This window comes from Porites lutea, chromosome 14, assembly GCF_958299795.1.
Source record: "Porites lutea chromosome 14, jaPorLute2.1, whole genome shotgun sequence".
Lineage (NCBI taxonomy): Eukaryota > Metazoa > Cnidaria > Anthozoa > Scleractinia > Poritidae > Porites > Porites lutea.
The window spans coordinates 516878-537885 of NC_133214.1; the positions used below are offsets into that span (position 1 = coordinate 516878).

Below are 21008 nucleotides of genomic sequence, written 5' to 3' on the forward strand. Positions count from 1 at the left end.
TACAACACTTATTTAACAATGAATCGCTTCCGAACATGTGTTGATTGGTTCTTGACCTTTAAAGCTAAAAAAAAAACATACTACGACTTACAGTGATTATAGTTATAAAATTAATTAGTAAAGTAAAAAAGAGTGAAATTTATAAAGTGAAAAAACAAACTGCTGGTTTAACTGTTTTAGAGGTTTGAAGTTCTGGAGGGATCACCAGAAGTGTAATATGAGACTCAATAAGAGGTCTAGTTACTTTAGAACACGTTAGAAGAAATGTGTAAGTTTTTCCTGCAGCAAAACACATATTATGGCTTGGTAATTATTACTTGTATTTCTTGATGTAAATTGCATTTTATGAATTATTAATAAGTTTCAGTTAGGGTCATTCATAATGCTGTACTGCACCTTATTTTATTTGACGATTATCTAAGGTATAAAAAATGAATTTTGTGTATTTTTAAAGACTTGAATATAAACTTACTTTTGAATTTATAAACAATATATATTTAAAACCTACACTGTAAGTCTGGTTGTCAGTGTAGCCTGTTGCAGACATAATCTATTGCCAGTTAGTAACATCTGCAAAGCCGTGCCAATATTCTGGGCTCCCAATCCCAATGTGTTTCGATATTCCCTTCAATAATGGTATTTTTAACAGGCCAATCATAGCACATATGCAAGGGCTAGTTTACAGGTGGGCCAGGGGGTGCCCACAACCAGGATTTCAGTGCTGTCTCACAGGGGGACTTAACCAGAAGATTAGTTCTGTCTGTGGCACAGGCTAGTCCTCTGGGCATTAATGTTTAAATTATGTATTTTATTTTGCTTAGCTGGGAAGACAAAAATAGATGACAGAAGAGCACAAACAAGAAAATATCAAGAAGTATTAAAAAGTATATCTACCACACAACTCGTAAAGAGAGATAAAAGTCAATGAGGACAAAAATGTTGTTAATAAATGTTGAGTACAACTCACTGTCAAATATTAAAGTTGAAAGGAAGGAAGAATGCTGACATTTCAAGGAGTACACTTTTCTGGTTTACAGAAAATCTGCAGCAACAGAAGACACTGAAATCATGTTGAGCTGGTTCAGAATGTCAATTCTGTTTCGATGGAATCCTCTGACAGTGTCTAGGCCAGTGTACAGTAGTGTGCTTCGAAGCTGGTCCTTGGTAAGACATTTCCTGACTTTACATGCCAACTCTCTTTCAAGGACCTCAAGGATAAGTGTCTGTTTCCCTGACATTCACTTTCTTGTCAGGGATCAGCAGTATTTAACTAGACAACTGTGTTAACTGTAGTTTTTTTGGTAAGACTTAAAAAACTTCACAGGAAAGACTGAAACTAATGATCTTGCACTAGGAAGCTTTGAAGAAATCAAGGTTTCTAAGGGGGAAGGGGGTGAGCAGCACTGTCTGCTGCACATATTTCCCTCGGAGATAAGAAGGCAAACACCCTAGATGCAACTATAGGAAACCAAACTAAGCTTGAATTTCATAGAGAGTATTCACTCACGTGGCTTGCATCTATGCAAATTTATTGGAACAAAAGAAATCATTTGCATAAGAAAAGAGTTCAACTCCCACAGGATTAGTTTGGGACACCAACATGGCTGCCGTGACGTCATGTGCGTACTCTCTATACTTCAATCAGTTTCGCATGTTTATTCTCCATCCCTAAGCATTCTGTTCCTCCTGTGGAAAGGAGTTGGTGGTTGTGTTATGACAACTTCATCCCTTAGTGTTCTTCATCCTTCAATTAATCAGTTAGAGTAAAGGATTGTTAATATGATCCTGATTAGGAGAAGAAAGCTTTCTATTAAAGGCACCATGGTCTAGAGGACTAAATGTAAATTCCCTATCTGACCTCACTGACATGGAGAAACAAAAAAGGGATTGGCTGACACCCAGCATAGTGATGTGCAGTATTAAGCTCAACAAGGATACAGGAAAAATCCACAACTAAGAAACTGGTTTTTAAGAACCTGTCAGGCTAATTTTCCAGCTAGGCTGTCTTTATAAAAGAGCACTCAAATTTGAAACAGGTTATTAATCATAACCATTACAATTTCCTCAAATTTGATTGGTGCATTAACTGCTTTATTTTTCTTTAATCATTGTGTATGGTTGTAATCGGACAGTTGGCTGTAGTCGGACAGTTGCCTGTAATCAGACAATTACATTAGCCAATCATTTTAAGTGCACTGAGCTAAATCCACCAATAACAGAAGTTATTACAATAACCATAGCAACAATCACTTACCCAAACAAACTGGGGATTAATCCAAAATGCATGAATATGCAACCTATAGGCAGTGTCTCCCCCTGTAATATTTTCCCTTATTTTGGACATTTAGTATGAACAAATGCTATTTCTCCAAAAAGGAATGCATATATTTTCTTGGAAATTGTAACGGTTACAGGACTTTGTTTTGTCCAATTCAATCTGTAATCATACTCATGATTAAACAAATCCGACTCCTGCTTCGTGGTTGTCCAATTTTGTAACATGTGTATGATTACAGACCGAATTGGACTCCACTCAGCCCTATTACCATTATTTATAAAATCTCTAAGAAAAAACTTCTGCGCAGTGTACACGTGGGAAAGTAAGATAAGTCAACATACAGGGTCCTCTTTTGAGACATAGGTGTCCAATAATATTTATCATTTAATACTCCTACTGCAATGCAATGGTATACAGGTTTCACATATACCAAGGAAAGAGCTGAATGCCACTAAATACTTTTAGCTCAAAGTTACAAAGTATTTTTTTTTTTCAGAAAATAAGGACCTATTTGAGACTGAACCTAAATAATTGGTTTTTATGTAAGAACCTGACTTGTTTAGGCTAACTTGGAAAAATACAGATTCTTAGTTGCAGGTTTTTACTAGTAACTAAATTTGATGGGAAAAGGATTATCAAAAATTAACATAGTGAGATGAGCTTATTTACAACTCCATCTTCAGACCTGCAATTTATTTAAGGCTGTCTTATAAAGGAACAACAAGAACAGCATGTGCTTTTTGTCAGCTTTAATGAATTCCAGACTATTTAAATGATCTGTTTAGAAAATCCTCTTAACAGATGGAATAGTAAAATGTGAATTAACAAATCATTTCATCAAACTGTCTTCTACTTTCCTCTTGCCAAACCATGTTTCCCTACAGAGGAGCAAAGGTTGTAGCAAATATCAGGAAAAATAAAAAAAAGACAAGAGGCTACACCTGAAACCCCTCTTTACTGTTACTTTAACACCCAGGGAGAAGGTTGTAGTTCTTCTATACAGGTATGTGCCATGGAATAGGAGATGGGTTTTGAGATGATCAGTCTTTATGGTACACTACTTGGCTTGGCTTTCTGATCCTTTGGTAGGGTTCCTTTGTAAAATTATACTAGCTCATCGTCAGTACATAAACTTCAGGGATTTCAAAATGTTTTAAAGTATCTGGAGGCTGGGGGTGGGGGGGTTTTGGACTACAGAATTGCTGGCAACATACAGTCAAGTAGCTGATGGAACTCCAGTGGTCACCAGCTTGTTTTGAAACCACTGAAACCTCTGTTTAAAACTGAAGATACATTGATGGGATCAAGATATGAACTTGAGCCTAGAGCTACTGAACAATAAAAAATACTCTTTTTATGCAAATCAAGCTGTTTGAAGATTAAAATAGGAGTGTAAACACTTTTTGACACAAAAACGATGTTTATGATTATCTACATTTACTCAATATTTCCTAGACCTTCACTTGTTGGGGGATTGTGTGTTAAAACAACTCGGAACATTGCATTGAAAGCATGTTGTCAAGGATACAACTAAGAAGAGATGGTATTTACAACATACCTAGACTGTATTTTTCAGTAGATACTGGAAAAGAATCAAGAATGCATTGTGAATCTAAGCATTAAGATTTTGAGCCACATACAGGGTCAAAAGACATTAGTCAATAAAAAGGAATGTGGATATTTTTTGGGAAAAAGGAAATCAATACAGCTTGAATGTCTCAGGGCTGGTTTGCATGTTTCTAAAATCCATACATGTAATTTATTGATAATATTTTGATGTTTCTTTTTTTAGAACAATAATAATATCATTGATCAATCAAATAAAGTAGGTGAATAAAAGTTCAGTATTTCCTTTAACACTAGAAGAAAAACTGTTGTATACATACTAATAATTTATACACAGCTGTATATCGTTATTATTGTGGTTCAATTTTATCCCTGGATAATTTTACTTTCCTTTGTGTCATACTCATTATCATACATTTTCATACCCCAAAAAACAGGAAAAATTTACTTGAAGTATAAAGGAAAAAATAAATATACCGTCCATGTATGGCCAAAAGAAAAAAAAATGATCACTGGTTCACTCAAAGCTGCACTGGGTGACTTTTTCTCCTAAAAAGGTTTGAATTCTCTGTTGGATACTCCCTTTTGCCCCACCAGCTACAGGTATATACCCCTCCCCCCTCCCCCCTCAGGCATGCCATTCAACATAGATACTGTACTAAAAGAAGACCACTGTCAACCTTATTAAAAAGTTACCAAGTAAAAACATTGTTACAAGGAAACAGAAAAACCATTCTACTGAAGTGAATTATTGCAGTATCCTTCAAATTTTGGTTCCATTGCTTACATGTATTGTTTCTAGTAACAAAAAGTGCAAGTCTCAAGATGAAAGTTTCACGTTACAGAACAAAAACTATCCTTTCTTTTTCCAGGGAGGCCGTTTTCTCCCAACAACTCCCTACCAGGTAGAAATTTCATTCAAGTTTCATATTACATACCTTTCGTTTGTTTTGGCCATGAAGACCCTCTCTCCTTACAACTTTTAAGGACCCTAGAATCAAACAATGCAAATATCCCTTATGCACAACTGTCTTACAATATAGATTTTTATGCTCAGCAAGAGAAAATTGGCAAAAAAATATACTTCCAGTCCTTCACACATAATTGAACTGTCTATCCCCTACTACACAGAGAGAAATAACTGGCAATGTAATTTTGCTTATCTGTGCAAATTAAGTTTGCTGTCATTAAGTTTCACAATCCCCCATAAGCAACCATGCAGTCTGTCTGGAGGTGTGCTGTTACCACCCCTGAAATCCCCTTAGCAAAAACCTTGCATGCCTCCCTCTAAAACAATAAATTATGATCACAGCAGTTGCAGGCATGTGGTATCTTTCTGGTATACTATCATACTCAAAAGAGACTACTAGTAATAATAATTGATAAACAAGATTATTGTTTTGGTTATGATATTGTCCTTCTTGGCTGTAGCCCCTCTTAATATCTCCACCTCTCTTGGGGCACCACCTCCCAGAGCAAACGGCCTATTCTCTGTCACATTTTTTCTATTTTATGTGTTTCTTACCCAATAAAATACAGTTTTAGAGATCCAGTAGAAAGTGCTGTGAGAAAAAGGGTAGTTCTTTAGGATGTTTTACTGCCCTTTCCTAATAGTACCACCTGTTCTTTGAGAATTCCTCTTTCATCAACCATTTAAAAAATTTGATATCTAATTCTCTTAACAAAAGCTCACGCTCTAACATTGAATAACTCTAATATTTCTTTACTCTACGTTCCTTGTAATTCTCTCACGTGCACTAAAAGAAAAATCCTGGATCAGCAAACCTACTAACCTTAACTATGCGACACCATGCCAGAGGGTGTTCGAACAGTAGAAGACCGAGCCCCTGCAAAAACTTTACGTCGAGTGGCAAAGCCTTCCAGCTGTTAACACTTTAAACTGTGACCACAAGCTTTTTCCCTACGGTATTTAGCTCAGGATAGGCAATTTTGATTGACGACTTCGATGAATCGGAAGCCGCAAAAGCCAAACTCTTGAGTGACGCACGATTATAAACAGCAAAAGACTCGCCATGACATTCCTCAAAACCGTGCAGTTGAGTGGAAGTTTCTGCAACTTTACGGGGCGTGATAACAACCTTCCAGCGGTGAACACTTTAAACTGTGGCCATCGGCGTTTTTTCCATTCTATTCCGCTCAGGAAATTATATTTTGATTGATGAATTCTCTAAATCAGAGGCCGCAAAAGCCGCAAAACGTTAACGACACTCGTTTTGAAACATCGCAAGACTCGTCATGACATTCCTCGCAGCTGCATGATATTTATCGTTAAAATAATACTAAAACTTCTTTGTTTGGTCATGACATTTGCTTGAAAGGCCGGCTAGATACCTCTTCAACATTCTCGGTATTCAAGATACATAATTCCGTTAGCCTTTGGGTTAAAATAACGAAGAAACCAAATAGCACTGGGCGTCCATCTTTGTGCCTCGCGCGAAAACAGAGCAGCAACTCTGAAACCGGATGTGATGTCATAAATCGGTGGATCATAGGTACACGAAATTTCGCTAAGTCGTGGGCCCCCCCCCTGGGCCGACCATTTCACTCTTCAGGCGGGGGTGGGTGATTTTGAAAACAACTTTCCTGCAAGCGCTTGTCGGAAGAAAATAATTGCATGCAGCACAAATGTAATAGAAAGCTTATGGGAAAAAAAGGAAAAAAATATCCTACCCACCAGATTGCTAGAAAAAAAAATTCTTGACGACCAGAAATCACCCACCCCTTCCCCCAAGAGGTAAATGGTCGGCCCCTTAGTTGGAAGTTCTTGGCTTAGTTCTCGGTTCTCAGTCTGACCGAGAGTTAGCCGAGAGCCGGCCGAGAGTTTCATAACAAGGATACTACACCCCCTCCCATCCCACACCACGCAATAAAGGCTACAATGAAAAGGTATGTCCCAAAAGGTGAAAAAAGGAGGGAGGGGTAGAATACCATGACAAAAATTAATCTTTGTCTAGCATGGGGTTGTAAGGCTGTCACATACGGCGTTTTTCTGGTATGTGAGTTTGTCTTCTGAGAACTCTCGCAAACGCAACGGCAACGGTAGTAAGCCGCAAAAAAAGTCTAGCAAGATTTCCCCTGCAGAGGTCAACTTATCGTAGTCTTTAATATCCATGGACAAAACCTAACTGAAAAGTGGAAACGCAACAAAGATTACTAACTCAAGCCCTGAATAGAGCTGAACACCGCTTAACTGAAGTTTATAAAATATTGCGTTCTAGACTGGGTCTGGGAAAAAGGTGAAAAACGGGGTCAAATAGCAAATAGGAAAAATATCGGCGAGCGAGCTTTTTCTCACAATGCTGAGCCTGTTCCCAGGCTAACAGCGTTCGTTTTCAGCTGTTAAATGCAGAAAGTTAAGCTATAAAGATTTCAATTTTGGTCGGACGAGGAGCCGATTTTCTCACAATGCAGAGCCTGGTCCCAGGCTACTGGGATGCACGTGTTTGCACGAGATCGAGGCAAGTAAGGGTGAGGTTGCCTAGCCATATCCTTGGTAGTTACAGTCAATTTGCAAATTCAAATATGGGCTGTGTTTAAGTGCTTTTGGTATACTTTATAGCGGGCTGTTCTCCCATCAGCTGTCCCATGATGTCCAATTCTAAATGCACCCCTAGTAACCGGTATACGGTATCCAAATTAGCAGCAGACTCGCAGAGAACGGAGGCCAAGAAAAAAAATCGTTTGACAGTAGGTGGGACTTAATGAGATAACGCCCTCCTAGATTTGCAAAATCTGCAAATCACATTCAACCTCATCTAGAGGCATTATAAACATCTTAGCCATGCACGCCCCTCGGATTCGTCCACAGGTATCGCTTTGTGAGGAATCAATCAATCAACCAATCAATAAATTTAACAATCCTTTATTAATTCCGACATGGTAATTATTGGAATTATCACAACAAGTCAGTCTATCGTTGCTTGCACAATTCACTCCGCATTTCATCAAGTCCACTTCTCCTTGACAAGTTAATTTTTTAATTAAGTAATTTTAAAAAACGTTCTCACCATGAAGACTGGCGTTGAGCGACGTTAATTTTGCAAGCCAAGTAAATGAAATGAAATGAAATGAGAACTTTTTTTTGGGTGTCGATATCTTAACTTTTGCAGCTAATCAAGAAACAACTTTAAACAATTCCCTAATAAAACGAGGTAAAATCATAGAGCATATACATTCTTTGCATCTTCCTAGCACTAGAATTATTTAAACCTATTTGTGTTCTTTTGTGGATACACAATTATTTCCGATTCTATTTCTTAAGTCCTCATTGTTTCGACCACATTTTTGGCCCAAACGTGAAAAACGATTTCTTTACTTAGCCAGATTCTTGTGGCCCTTAAACGGTAGCAGTAGTCACTTTTCACAGTAACTCATCCATTAAATTATAATTCTGTAGGTTTGCCTGTTCAGACCAGGCTGCGTGTCTTGCTCCGTCCATCTCAGGTGCTAATTCATTTCCCTCTTCTAGTCTATGATTTGCTCCACCAATCACAGCCCCGCATTCATTACACCTGCTTCTCTCCATAGCACCACCGCATTCACCAATGGCGTAGACGTGTCCCTTGGGACATCTGAACCAGTGACCTTGCGACAAACCCATGGCTTCCACGATCTGTTTTTTCTCCTCTTGTGTCAAAGGATTAAGAGCCGAGTACGCTCTCCTATTAAAAAAACATGGTTTCTTAATGACAATCAACCATTAAAGGCTATAAGAAGATAGACGAAAAAGCAATCCAATAAAAAGCGAAAGTAAAATCAGTCGAAGAATTCTCACATCCGTTTTTCCGCGCGTTCCGCTGACTCCTTGTGCCTTGGCTTCCAGTTAGATATAACTGGTTCACTCGACTTACTGAGTCAGCTGTGATACGATTGGGCTGAGTAGATATGCTTATTTTGGTTGTACGTACTGGATAAAACTCACACTACCAGAGAGATCTTGAAACAAAAAACACTGTGCTTAAAGAAATATTAGTTTAAGGAAGATATTTTTGTCACCTGGGGTATAACAGAGCCGGGATCGACTCGTTGATATATTTCGTGAGCCCTTGTTTTTTCCCTTAATGAATCAACCTACAATCATCGTCGGAAGACTGCTACTTTTTACCTCTTTTTTCCTCCTCCCCCCTTTCCCCCGCTCGTGGCCTAAAGTTGAGCAAAACGTTAATGTTTGTGCACGTAACTGTTCTGTTATATCCCAACATTGAATAATGGGGACGGGGGATTTTTAACAAAAGAGAAAACTCTCTTTTTTGAGGATTAAAATGGACTACTGTTAAGTTGTACAACCTTCCCAACTAGTTTTGTCCGGGATTGTAGTCTGATAGACTAATTCTTTTATTACAAATGTATCTAATTTAATTTAATTTAATCAAATATTTATTATGTAAGAATACATAAGAGGAAACGTCAGAGGTTATCCCTATCGAGGACGCTCCCTACATAAAATATAAATTACTTGTATTCTGGGTAGAACGTATTTCGTAGAGCGCTCAATTCATTTACTTGAAGAGCATTCAGAACTCTAGAGTAACGTAACTAAGACACAATCCATCTGTTACCTAGATACTATCTTTTAACGCATTCCTATATTTTACTGCCAGTTTTTAATTTTAACGGTCAATCGTTGAAGTTGCCTCATGAGTGTGGTCCTACAATTTCGGACCATACGAAACAACACTGTCGCAATAAACGATCAATGATTACTCCTGAAGCCTGAACTCCTGTGATCATTAATAAAAATACTACAATGTAAAATTTAACAATAATTAAGAAATGGCTAAAAAAAAATTTTATCGTACAATATATGAACAATTGACGATCATCTCTGTTCGGACTGCTTAAGCACAATACTTTTGAATAGTGTTGCCAATAAGACAGACTGACGAACCAGTCAACACTATTTATACCTTACCTAATGGCTGCAAGATTATTCATCATCTCATCAAGCCTCTCATCTTTTATGCATTTGCCACTGGACAGTGCTTCACGTATGGTAGTTATCATGTCGCAGAAAGACTGATCTATCTCGACTTTCTCGACTGTGATATCATGAATAAGTAAACACAGTTCAAGATGGAGGCTTAATCTTGAGAACTCTGTGTTAACTTGTTGGAGTTCTTTTGTCGTCGATGTTTCCGCCATGAAACGCTTTAAGAGATAAGCCAGGTCATTTGCAACTTGGCGCCCTGTTGAAATAACGCAATAGATATTAGAAAAACAATAAATTAAAATCGGCGACAAAATTGTTGATTCCTATTCATCCCACAGGTAAAAAAATAAATGGAAAGTAAATGCTATGTTTTTTTTTCCTGGAAGTGTACTCGGCTTCTCTGACTAGTTTAGACAATCCAGTCAAGTAATTTAAAGCAAATAGTCCAAATAAATAAAACATAATAGGATTAAGATTAAAATTCTAGCTGGCAGGAAGCAATCAGTTTCTTACTTACAAGCATGGCAAAGAAACTCGGGACAGTAGCAAACAAGTTACACTGGTCAAAGGGGAAGGACTCTTACCGGTGATCCCCGTATTGTTAGTCTGACATGCTGGCAATTCGCGATCGCCTACACTGCCTCCCTACCGCTCTGGTAACGTACCCAAATGAAAGCCCCTTCCCCCCTCTTCCCCATTGCGCCCCAATTCGTTGCAGTCCAAGGGTCTTCTGTCTAGCGATAGAACATTGCTTAAGAAACGTGGGGGGGGGGGGGGGGGGGGGGAGGAAGCCAAAGCACCCTTGTTAATTTCAGTCCAATTTTATCTCTTAGAAAGTGGACAAGATGTGTTTCGGCTTAAGTGTTTCAACTAATTTTCGGGGAATGTAGAGATTGATACACGCTTAAAATTTGTCGTCAAAAAAATCACGTTTCAAATGACCTACCTTTCAAAAAATTTGCTCTGCATACTTCTTCTGGAAGCAATTTTAGATATTTTCCTGCTTTTTCAGTCATTAAGCAGTAGCGTTCCATCAGCATAATTTTGTTTTCAAGAACAGGAGACATGAGCCCATGTTTCAACCAAAGAACACCTTGTTCCAGCGTTTTCCAGACATGTTGGTAGTTTTCTGCATTGAACTTTTCTGACAAAGTAGTTACCCGACCCATCAGAAACCGTTTCTTGTTTGATAGTCCAAAATTGGCTTCGACGATTATTTTTCTCTTCACTTTCTCTATATCTCGAAGCTGCCTCTTAATGACGTTACCATATCTCAGGCAACAGCGGATAGGAGTCCTACAACGAGGGCATGTTTTTAATTGAATCACTTGACTTTCGGTGGTGTCGTTCTCTGACGTGTCCATATACCTGAAACCCAAAAAAATAACCACAAACTTTACGTTTCTTCCCAACGTTATCATTATTATTAATTCCTACAGCACAATTTTTGTTGGATGAACAAAATAAAAAGGCGTTTTGTTGGTAAAGTTGATCCTGTTCCCACTACTTCTAGCACTCCGTGTAGTATAATAGATATTAAGTTAGGGCTGGTCTTATTGTTCTTATTGGTCTTATTGTTCAGATTCTTGGGGTAGAAACATGGAATGTTGAATAGTCTTTTGAAGGATTCATTTGCATGGCATTGCCGAAAACAAGAACGCTCTTAAAAGTCTCGCTTGCTTGGAGATAAAATAAGAAATGAGGAGGCGATTAATAACAAACGAAACAGGATTTCCTCGCTTGAAGTTTTTCACTTCCTAGTTTATCGACGGTGGAGTATTTTTCAAGATATTTCCTTTGTATATCGTGATTCAACTATGATTGAGTACGCGTGAATAAATACACGAAAATCAATGCGAGGAATGACATCATTGCCAGAGAGCAAAAACTTGATGAAGATGGCGTGTCATTTCAATCATCGCCGAAAATAAACCGCATTGTTATCAAAAGAATCATTTGCATACAATGAAAGTTTACAACACCCGACTAGTTTATAGCCTCACCATCGAAGTTTTCACTGATTCACTTGTTCCAAAGTAATCAACTCTTTCAAGCGATACGATTCGTGAAAAGCTCGACATCTTTTGTATGAATCTTTCCTAAGCCTTCTTCACAAAATAAAGCATGGTGCTGTGACACGTCGCATTTCTTATCCCCAGTTTTCACGGCCTACGCTAGGAACGCTTGGGACCATGACTTCCCCCACTTTGGCGGGCACACACGAAAAAAAAAAAAGAAAGAAAGAAAATCTCGCAGCTAAGACAAGCGGGACTAAGAAGGAGGTGAAGGTGAAGTCTGCGCTCGGGCCAAGTAGCGTAGTGGCTGGAGCTACTACGCCACCCCCCCACCCCCTTCCTCTTCCTCTTCCATCTCTTGGGTAGATTGATGCAGCGTGGATGTAGCGTGTCTTGCCCAAGAACAAAGGAAAACCTAGGAAATTGCGTTGTTGAACCAGATGTGAAAACGAATGTCACTGTAACGTGCATTGTAGCTGAAATGTCTTAACCTGGCTTTCAGTTAACTGTAGGAATTCACAATTGATATGTTCTGCCTGCACCACTGCAGCGGAGGGGGGCGCCCGTTTAAAAGTGATTGGGTTAATCATAGGCATGCTTTTACATGTGACTACCGTAGAAAAGTGCCGGATCCTCGGTTTTAGAGGGGTGGCTCAAATTCGCCTTGTCTATCACATTAACACCGTTAACAATCTTAAAATACACCTGGATTGCTTCAACATAACCTCAAATTTATCACGATAAGCTTTAAAGAGATTTTGCGCGTAAAACAAAACAGCCCGTCTCAATAACTATGCAGGCATAAAAATTCAAGCGCAAACTTTGGAGGAGAGAATTATCTACTTTTTTCCGAATTAAATAGTGGGACACCTCACTTAAACTGATGACTAGAACTACTTATGAAAAATCAACCTCTACGTAGGGTAGTACGTACCTGTCAAGATCAGACACCGCAAATATGTGTCCACAGTCTGGAAGCTTCAAAAAACGCGCATCCTCATCTTCCTCTCCACCTAAGAAGATCGTCGTAATGGGATCACCGTCATTCGTGTCGCACACGGTACAGATGCATTCCTTCTGGCACTTTAAACCACGACAAACATGATAGCACGGGAGAATTTTTTTGCAGGGTAAGTTACATCGTGGCCTATCACACATCTCATGGCACCTCTTGAAACATTTGTGATGGCGACATTCCCAAGAACAGGGCTCGCGACATGGTACACATGAATTTCCACACATTTTCTCACATTTACTGTGTACGCAACGGTTTTCACATGGTCTGAAACATGGTGGACAAGGCATAGAGCAAGTCTCTTCGCACAAATGTGAACAGACCAACACACGACGGCATCTCAATTCGCATCGTTGGTGTACTCGACCCCCTCGACACTGGCCACAATTTCCAGGGCACGGGTGCCCACAGTCCAAATTGGCCCTACAAGGGACTGGGCAGTCAGAGGGCGTGACTAAACAGGCAACAGTAACTTCATGTCCACAGGGCCAATCAGTTCTCTTCACAAGCTCCATACATTCAGTGGTACATGGACGTTGGCAATAGTTTTGACAGCGATGGTTGCAAGACAAAAGGTTGCTACATCTTTCTCGGCAAGGAATTCTGTTGAGATCAGTGAAGCATTTTACTTGTGTGATGTGGCCACAATTAGGCAACGCTTTTTCTACAAGCACCTTACATTGCTTTTCACAGGGCTCTCTACAACGATTTGGACACGTGTGAGTGCAACCTTCAATGTTTCTCCCACAAGGCTCCCCGCAGACGTACTTCTTATGTTTAGGGTCACCTGGATGGCATAGGAGTTTGCAGGCGTGACCACATCTCAGACGTACCTCACATTTCCGTTGACATCCCCCGTCGGGAACTTTTTCACTAAAATCTTTTGCTGTTTCAGCTGCCTCTTCATCTTTGTGGGTTTCACAAACAAGAGGCAAGGCATTTCCGATGCTGTCACTCGCTTTTAAATCCGCCACTATCTTGCTCCACATCTCATTGTGCTTAGAAAGAAGATCAAAGTTTCCAATGCAGTAGAACCCCTTCTTGGCACGGGAGAGCGCCACGCATGCGCGGTTCACAATCTTGATGAAACCAACTTTTTCGTTCTTGTTACTTCGCACCAGGGACAGAAGGATGATGTCATTTTCTTCACCTTGAAAGTTGTCAACGGTCGTCAGGCGAACACCTTTGAGTTCTTCGTTGTTTTGCTGTTTGAGGTAGTCTCTGATTGCAAACATCTGCCCAGTGTAGGTGGTCAATAATGTTATTTGTCCACTACTGTAGCCTTGTTGAAGTAAGTAGCGGCACAGGGCAACCACGAATGCAGCTTCGTGCTCGTTAGTGTGACTGTGCGATTCATCATTACTGTTTTCCAAATGACTGTGGTTGACAAAGAACATGTTCTTCTTAATTCCTTTGATGTCTTCATATTCTTTCACTGACTCGTGATTCTCAAGATCTGGGTAAATGTGCTTTAACAGAGCGGCAATTTCAGGCCTCATGCGATGTTGAACAGATAGTTTTTCGCACGAAATTCCAACTTTTACCATTCTCTCGAACAACGACACCTCCAGATCGTACTTCGTAGCCAATTCATAGACAGTGGGGTTGGGTCTAAGTTGCTGATGATCGCCGATCAGAATCAAGTGCTGGCATCCTTTTGACAATGACGTTATAAGATGAGCCTCCAACACTTCAGCAGCTTCTTCAACCAGAACGATTTTCGGGGAAATCCGCTGCAGAATGTGACGGTACCTTGCAGCGCACGTAGTTGTCATGCCAATGACACGTGCCCGTCGAAGAACATCGTATTCTATCACGTTGTCCAATTCTTTGTCACGAGAAAGAGCTTCTTCGAACTCTACTTGACAACTTTGCAAATTTTCCTGTTGCTTTTTTTCTAGCCTTTGACACCACAGTCTGTATAACCTCCACCGGTCTCGTCTGTTCAGCTTGATAAGAGAGCCAACACGTAGCTCTTCGTGTTCACTCATTGCTTTGTTCTTGAAATTTCTTTTCATGTATTTAGGATTATCCGAGTCCTTAATCGAGAGAACGGTTATTTTCTGAAGTGTGGTACCGGTCATCCTATGTCCATCGATGTCTTCTTCGTCGCTGTCAAAATCGTATCCAGGGACAGATACCTCCATCAGAATATCATCTCCGTTATCATCTTTTGCATTCGATTTGCCATTCCTCGAGATGTCAAGCCACTCTAACAGCTGATCATTGATGAATCGTATTCCAGCCAAGGTGCAGAATTCCCTGTAGTGTCTCCTTTGTATGCACTGTTGGTCTCTAAGGAAGTCTAAGGAGATGATACTTGAATTTAAGGCCTTCATTAAGAGAGACGACTGCTGAAAGGATTGCTTTTGCATTCTGACGTCGTTCCTCGTCGTTCCTCTGGCATGGGCAACAGTTGACGCCTGCATGGTTTTAAGTGATTTTAGATTGAATTGTTCCAGAGTTTTACTTTTGCTCCGCCCACCAACACGAACGATACCTGGAAAAAGATATATGATGAAAATCGTTTCAGAAATCCGCGTAAAGAAAATGTGTACTCTATGATTTGTTTTGTTCAGTTAATTTCTTTTTCAGGCCTACATTCTCGTCTTTAAAACACAGTGATTTGCGCAGCTGCACATAATGTGGTGAAAGTGACCTGAAAGTATAACGCCTAAAATACTGTAAGGAAGATTTTTAACGGAACGACATTTTTGCTTGAACCAGACTTAGTAAACAACTCTCTAAATATCTAATCAGCAGAGATCGCCTTTTATGTATTTCAAATCGGCAAAGATCATCTAAAATCTAAAAATGTAGCATCAGAAATTTTCTGACATATTATTCCTCTCTTTTCCCGGTTAAAGTGGTTTAAACTCGTCTGAAACCCTAGGAGTTCTTTTGTATTCTTTGCATTTTCGCATGTCATTGATATATTATGGTCATTAATATTTGATTGAGCGAAGACATTTTTTAGACCTAAATTTCCAATCTCACCTCGATTGGAGATTAGTCCCTCTAGGAACTGGTCCAAGGCGTGATTCGTGTATGAGACCATCAGGATTGGAGAACTTCCCTTCTCGTCTTGCCAAAGTGACGTGTTATCTAGAAATGCTTGAGCTATTTTCAATCCAACAAAGGTCTTCCCTGTCCCCGGTGGTCCTTGAATTAAAGCGAACTCTTTGGTTAGTGCCAGTTTAAACGCCCGCATCTGTGATTCGTTAAAGCCCAAACTTTCTCTATCAGGCCAATTGAAGATTTCATGAGGCATTTCCTTGTCCTTAACATCGTCTGGATTATTCAAGGACTCGGTACATGCTTCTGATGACAATTCTCCCGACCCCTCTCCCGGTTGGCTGGAATCTGTCTCAAGCGCATGCTCACTGGCCACCTGTAACGATTGGTGATTACTGACGAGTGTTTTTGGAGATTTCTTCTTTGCCAAAACAGCATCAAATTTAAAGGTGAAAGAATTATTCTTTTCATCACCTTCCTTTCCATGCAGCTGATACGCTGGGGGTCCAACGTCCTGACAGCATTCCACAATGTATCGCTGAAATGGAAATTCTTCAGGGTTGATCTCTTTCAGCCCTTCTAGTACGTGTCTGTAGGATTCGTAGTAAGCATCAGATTCTACCATTACAAACGTCTCTTTGCTTTGAATAAACCGATTGACATCCGCAGCTGCAGTGTCTTCAAACCGCACTTCCAGCTCTCCGCCACTAAGCCCTTCCGGATCTCGGTTTTCCACAGACGCGAAGACAAGTGTGTTAAAATCATCTGAAGACAGGCAAAGTAGCGAACCAAACTTGAGGCGCTTAGATCTCTCCCACTTGATTCGCCTCACTTTGGAGTGAGACTGGTTAAACTTGATTTTGAAGACCCTGCCTTTCCTGTTACATACAGGATACAGCACCCTTACACCATGGTATACGGAGACATCATTTGCTCGTCTAGTATTGCTTGTGGTCGGTTCTAACAAATCTTTATCCTTTGTGAGCTGCTTAATGCCATCTCTAAGGGGCATTACAAAATCCTCCCTTAGCAACCGAAACTGGACATCAGGTAATGATCAAGGTCGTTGAACCTTCTATCCGTAATGTTCTTACGAAGGAAAGGCCTGGAGCAAAGTAGGTCTGCCGCAGAAGGAATAACGCTTAGTTCCCTAAAATTTTGTGGAGGTTTTAACTGGGATTCCTGATCATTCGCAGACATCGCCAGGCGAATCACTTCATCCTTTAGCTCATTTAAATGATGAAGTTTCTTTTCAAGATCGTCGGCGTTTTCGATGAGATTCTTTTCCTTTAATAAGGCCAAGGAGACGCTTAGCTGTGGAATAGGAAGACTGTGCACAATGCTTTCACGCAATTTCTGAATCATCGTCAGAAAAATGGATATAAGATCCATTATAACAGTGTCAACCCCAGAACTGTCACCTAGATAGGCCATCTGGTTGATAAAACTCGAAAGAGCTGTCCCAGTGAGAAACCTCTTTGCTTTAGTAGAACGAAGTATCTTCTCTGCGTTTACGGTCATCATGTGGTTTGATGAACACAGCATACGAAAAGAAATAATAACAAGCTTTAACAAATCTGGTCTTATATCGTCCATGGATAAGAGTGCTTCGAACTGTCCGGCTTTTCTAGTTAATTCTAATACGGCCGTTTCTGGGAGTTCTTCTCTACAAATGCTCTCCAGCGCCTTGAATCCAATAGGCTTCGAGTCATGACCGGTGTTTTGTCCACCCTCTCCATTCATCCGTCGACGTTTCGATCCCTCGTTGGCTCTCGGAACATCATCAGACCGACGCTTTCGATTACGAAAATTATTAGGCCTTCCTGGGATCTTCCGCTGTTCTCTGTGGCCACTTGACATCTAAGAAGTATCAAACCGTGTAAAGATTATAGTTTTGCCCCAATAGTGTTTAAAAAGAAAAAAAAAAAAGAATCAGAGTGTTTGCAGGTTATCCTAAGTGAAGAATTGCTTTTTTGGTTTGCCGGAAAAAAAAAAGCACCAGAAAGTAGAAAATGTTTGAAATTTGCCTTTAAAGAGAATTGAGGGTCAAATGATACCATACTGTAAATGGTAAGTTCGCTGGGCATAATCTTGTGATATCAGTACGATATTCGCACCTCAAACGACTCTACAGTGTCACATGTCACGACATAAAACTTCATGTATTTCAAACGAACGGATTCACATCAACATCTTGACATCAACAATTGTCTGGTCAAATTTCTTTCCAAATGTGGAACGTTTTGCGAAAATTTGAGAAACAAATTAAAAACCATAATACGCCACTTCCGAGTTCCACAAACCCTCGGTTTCAAAATGAGGCCAAGTGCACAACCTTTCTTGTGAAAATGAGTCTTTTTGCATGAGAATGAAAAATCATTTCCATATCAAAAGCTGAGCACTTGACCTCGTTTTGATGCAAAGGCCCCGGGGAACTAGGAAATGGCTCTTTCATGTCGATTTTCTTTGCATCAGTAGAAAAGTAAAGGAAACCTGATAGATTGATTTTTCTTAACTCGTGAAATAGGTAGTAGAATATTACGCACTTTTATGCACAATTTCCATTGTTTTCTTCTGTTTACCTCTTGCTATTTTTGCACTATTTGTTATTACTGATCTGTTTCACGGTTCAAGTAAATTCAAGTAAATTTGGTTATTACCGTTGACGCAATCTTTATGGCTTCGCCGGCTGGTCAGTGCGAAAGAGGAATTATATTATTAATTGTTCAAGGGGTTTGTAGCCATTTTGATTTAGTCTAAGAAGGTTTAAGAATTCGTTTGGTCATCAAAGCAGAGTTCTGTCAAAGAAATCCAGAAAATAACTTCAGCAACTTGCTGCATAAATTGCATAAGCTTGTGGCGTGCATGCTCAGGTAGGACTTTGCAGGATGTTTAAGCCCGCAAGGAAATTAGCAGTTTTTCAGATCCAAATCATAATCACCTCAATTAATTATGTCTTATATATTGCTTTTGAAGACTTGAGATGCTCAAATCTAATTAATTAGTCGATTTTAGGTGATAGTTTCTCAGAGATGGGTTAAAACTGGTGCTTATTTCCTATTTCTTAGCTATCTAATCATTTGTGAATATTTTGGGCTCTCAGATCTCAGCAATCAGTGACAAACAAAAATTCGTGAATTCGCAGCCGACAATAGTTAAAAGCGATTCCCAATCGTCGGTTAGTTAAAACCAATCCCCAAAGTAATTGCATCTGCATACAGTGTGCGCCGCTGTTCGATGTATTTTGCAAACTATGAACTGATTATGAACTAGCCCTTTCCTGCAAAATTTCCTTAGGGAAGTCGTTATAAAAATATTAAAGTTTGCATCGTATGGTTTCCTTCTTGACAGAAACCTATAGTTGTTGCAGCTTACCTTGAAGGTTATTTATCTGTGCATTTCCTCAACAAACTCTGTGAATGAACACAGTATGCTCTTTCTATTCCAACCAGAGCTATTCCGAGAAATATTCTTCTTCCTCGGTAATTTCACAGAAACACCCTCTGACATCACAACGACTCCAGCTGTTTTCTTTTTGATTGGCTAAAACATTTCGAGTTATTTTTAGGTACTGTTTCTCAGACATAAGACAAAACAACTTTTCTTTAAATGACATCTTCACTTTTTTCTCGATTTTTTCCATCTTTTTTTTTCACTTTACTTTTTACGTATCTAAAAGGTCTAAAATTAGCTCTAACGGAACACTTAAGTTCGACTTCTTTCTTTATGAAAACTACAATCAGTATAAAACCCAATTAATTTTACACGCTTGACTTCATTATCTCCAGTTCTCCGTGACAAAGATCGCTGAAATCAGTCCAATTCTTTTGCTTTTGTATCAAACAGTCAAGATTTGCTATTGCCTTCCATTTTACTGTTATTTTGAAAAATTGTCCCCCTCTGAAGTCACCGCTTCGAAGTCATTCTCTTGAGTCATTTTCCAAAAGACAGCCTCGCCGTTCTTTAAAAGGCCGGATTAAACCTGCTTCGAATCAACAAACCGTTAAAAGACTCCAAGTTGACTTAAATTTGAAACACTAAATCATTTCCTCAGAGGACCAGGCGCGAATGTATCAATTTCTTTTGCATACCGGTTAAGACAAACATTCAGTTCATCGACTTACCCTCGGGTTGATTTTTAGTGCATTTCTTGGTAAACAAAAGAAAAACCATACGAGGAACAGTGAAACAAGTTCCCTTGAAATGAGCTGCCAGGGCCTGTTCAAAGAATAATCTGGATTTCCGAGAAACCTACCGCCTCTAATAATAACATTGCTACGTCAAGCCCTTTCATTGGCTAGAACCTTGAGCAGCAGCCAAGTGAACTGGGCGCTAGATCACACCCCAATAATCCAAGTTGTGCTAAGGGTATCCTACGAAAATTTAGCGCGAATCAGAAAATTCTATTCAGTTCTTTATTTTACACTATACAAGGCATTTATAAACGGTTTTATACAAGTAGCAGGAAAACAAAAATAAATGGTAAGTAATCATTAAGCTAAAAAAGAGGTAATGTACATATGTGCAGTGCAGTGTTCAAAGGAGCCCCGGGGGGGGGGGGGGTACTGCCATACATGGGCTATATGGGTATGTGCCGCTGTGAAGGGTATGGTTTTCAAGATGTTTACTCTAGGATAGGGTATATAAATCAGAGCGTTTGGGTCTAGAATAGGGTATCATTTTTCAGGAAACTGATCAGTTAGCCTGCGTGCAGACGATAACTAAACTCTGATTAGTACCGTCTGCGAAGCAGCGCAGAGATCCTTGTTCTGGACCCCCAACGGACTCAACGAATTACCCGAAGTGCGTTTCGAATTTCCCTTCAACCTGATTGGCGATCACGACAAACAAAACAAAGGCCTTTTTTAACTTGCCAATCGTGGCGCGTACTCAAATCTGGGTACACAGCTGGAAGTCCAGAACAAGGATTTCGGCGCTGTTTCGCAGACGGAGTTAACCAGAGTTTAATTTCGTCTGCGCGCAGGCCACTGATCAGTTGGTTGAAGATTTTATCTAGACCGGGAAAACAGCTACTCTAGGATAGGGGGACTTTGGGAGTTTACTCTAGTATAGGGTAGCAAAATTCAGCTGAACTATCTCTGGTATAGGTCAAGGGTTCCAGGGTCCCAGCGGCACATCCCCACCCAGAAATTCCTAAAGTGCCCCCCC

General features: G+C 39.8%; 1 protein-coding gene and 1 pseudogene across 1 annotated transcript in view; both read right to left on the reverse strand.

Annotated features, from left to right (window-relative positions):
- Positions 1-21008, reverse strand: part of LOC140924327 (prolyl hydroxylase EGLN3-like) — a 55600-nt gene that overhangs the window by 7703 nt on the left and 26889 nt on the right. The window lies entirely within an intron of this gene.
- On the reverse strand, positions 7712-19457 carry LOC140924294 (NFX1-type zinc finger-containing protein 1-like; annotated as a pseudogene).